At 44.8% G+C, this 2,537-nt stretch overlaps 1 pseudogene; it reads right to left on the reverse strand.

Moving 5' to 3' along the window:
* Window positions 1–389: 389 nt before the first annotated feature.
* Window positions 390–2,226, reverse strand: LOC102133416 (GPALPP motifs-containing protein 1 pseudogene; annotated as a pseudogene).
* Between the last annotated feature and the right edge of the window lie 311 nt (window positions 2,227–2,537).

Genomic DNA, 2,537 nt, shown 5'->3' on the forward strand with positions numbered 1-2,537 from the left:
TTGTCGGGGACCTTTCTAAGCAGTAAACATTTCCTAGTTGGGATTTTGTTTAACATACAAATTACCGGCAAGCCTCCTTTCTTTATTTTTAATAAAGCATGCATATTTACTCAAGCATCAAGCCACAGCTAGCTTTGCCATTTCTCATAAGCTGAATTTTTATTTTAGCATTTTTAATAGCAATGCCCTATTAGGTTATTATGAGGGAAAGACTATTTTTCCAGTAAGCCGTATTTTTTCATCCCACAAGACTGACTTTTCAAAAAAAATCAGTTTACTTACAAAAAATATATAATTTTTAATCTATTATAAAAGGAAATAGACTTCACAATTATTAAAGACAACAGAGTATTTAGAAAAGTTCACAATGATCAGTATTAAAATATACCTCACTGAAATATACTTATAAAAACATTGCTTTTGTCATGTGAAAGTCTGGTGTTTAGTTCTCTAGATTTTTTTATTAGGGCTTTTTTTGTGAGCTTCATTAAACCAATTGACCTTGAGATCCTTATCATGGTCAGATAGTATTCTCTCTTGAGGCTTATTTTTGTCTTCAGCAGCTTTACTCCTTAACTTTTTATGAGGTATGTCCATGAGCGATTCTGATATTTTTGATTCATTGTATGAAGATACCTGCTCAGCCAGCCATTATCTTCCTTCCTGATAATGTATGTTCTTCATCTTCCTTACTGGAAGACTTCCTTGCTTCTTGTGTCCTTAGCTTTCCTTTCCCTATCAGCTGGAGTATGTGTCCAGATTGATCTATCTCCAGATGTGTCATCAGCTCTTCTTTTAAAAGTCCTTGGCCCAAGACGGAAGTCTTTGATTTCTGAAGGAAACTCAGTCATCCATGACTCTTGCAGTGGGTTTAGATGAATCATCATCTCCTTTGGGCAGTTTTTCTTTCATTCTCTGGGTGCTTTGTTCAAACTCTGTCATTACATTATAGTTAACTGGTCCTTTTGCAGGCATTGGTCTGTTTCCTGTTTCCTGGATCATCTCTGCCCTTACTACTTCTCTATGTAGATTTAATGAAACCAGATGGCAATGCAGGACCTATTAATAGGCCTTGGAGGAGAATCATCCTGCAGTTTTTAATCCAGGAGGGAGGGCTGGTCCCAAAAAGCCATCATCATCATCATCCTAATATTTCCTCTGTTTTCTTGCAGTTGGACCCGTGTCATCATCTCCAGATTCTTGATTTCCTTCGTCATACAAAGAACTACTGTCTTCATTGCTGTCTGATGAATCTGAACTACTGCTTTTATAATTAGGGGGCGGAGCTGGTCCTGCAGCAGGGCTTGGGTTCTGCTCTTCTTAAAGCCGGGCGGCAGGGCCAGCCTGATCAGGTCCCTTGTCATCTGTGGTGGCGGACACTGGTCACAGATACGAGTCTTTCCACGTACGTCAAACCTATCCAAAAGGGATCCCGTGAACCACAGCCGTTAATTTATTTTAACTGAATTATATTAATATATGTCAGGCTGCTGGGGCTGCCATTTGCAAATACCACAGATTGGGTGGCTTAAACAACAAACTTTTGTTTTCTTACAGTTCTTGAGGCTGGAAGTCCAAAATCAGGGAGGCAACATGGCCAGGTTCCCGTCGGCTTTGTTTTCCTGGCTGGTAGACGGTGCCTCTTGCTGTGTCCTGATGTAGGGGAGAGGAGAGAGCTCTCTGCTGTCTTCCTGTGAGGATGTGAATCTCCTTGTGAGGTTACCCCACCCTTGTAACCTCATCATAACCCTCATCAACTCCCAGAGGCCTCATCTCCCAAACCCATCATCTTGGGTTAGGATTTCAACACATGCATGTTGAGGAAACCCAGTTCAGTTCCCAGCAAAACATTAGTATCTTATATGTTGGGCAGTGAAGTTTAATGTTTTACATTTGTAAGTGGTTGGTCTGTGAGTTAACTGTGTTGGTTTTGGTTGTCTGGTGCTGGGTAACAAAGCAGTTCCAAACCCAGTGGCCTCCAACTCTGGTTGTATTATCTACTCTCAGCGTGGCCAGGCTAAGTGCAGGCTGGTCTCTGCTCCGTGGTGTCCAGGCCCTCCCTCAGGCTTCTGTTGGCCCGGGCCCTGGATAGGAGTGCTGCCTTCTCCCTCACATGCCCTCTCTAGTGTGGGGCCTGGGCACCAGGAGGAACGTGGCAGAACCTTCCAGCCCTCTTGGGGCCTGGGCCAGTAACTCAAGGATGTGTCTCCTACTCCATCCTGTGGAACCCAGCAGGCTCAGGTCCACCCTGCTCCAGGGCAGGGGAGTGGAGGCCCCCTTTGGAGTGGGAGCGCCTCAAGTTGGGGAGGGAAGGAACGCACTCTGTGAGGCCATCTTTCACCATGTCTTTTTCTTCGGACCTTTTTGCCTCATTTGTGTATTTCCCCCCACTCCTCCTCCTTACGGCCACTGGCCCTCTGTTCTGTCAGCTGCAGATGTCCTCTGGGCTGCCCCTTCTCCCTCCGACGTGCTCTGTGGGAGTTGCCGACAGAACTGTGTAACCTCGAAGGCCTCTGGGTTTATGCCAGAGCCACAGG

This window comes from Macaca fascicularis, chromosome 10 (genome assembly GCF_037993035.2).
Source record: "Macaca fascicularis isolate 582-1 chromosome 10, T2T-MFA8v1.1".
NCBI classification, from domain to species: Eukaryota; Metazoa; Chordata; class Mammalia; order Primates; family Cercopithecidae; genus Macaca; species Macaca fascicularis.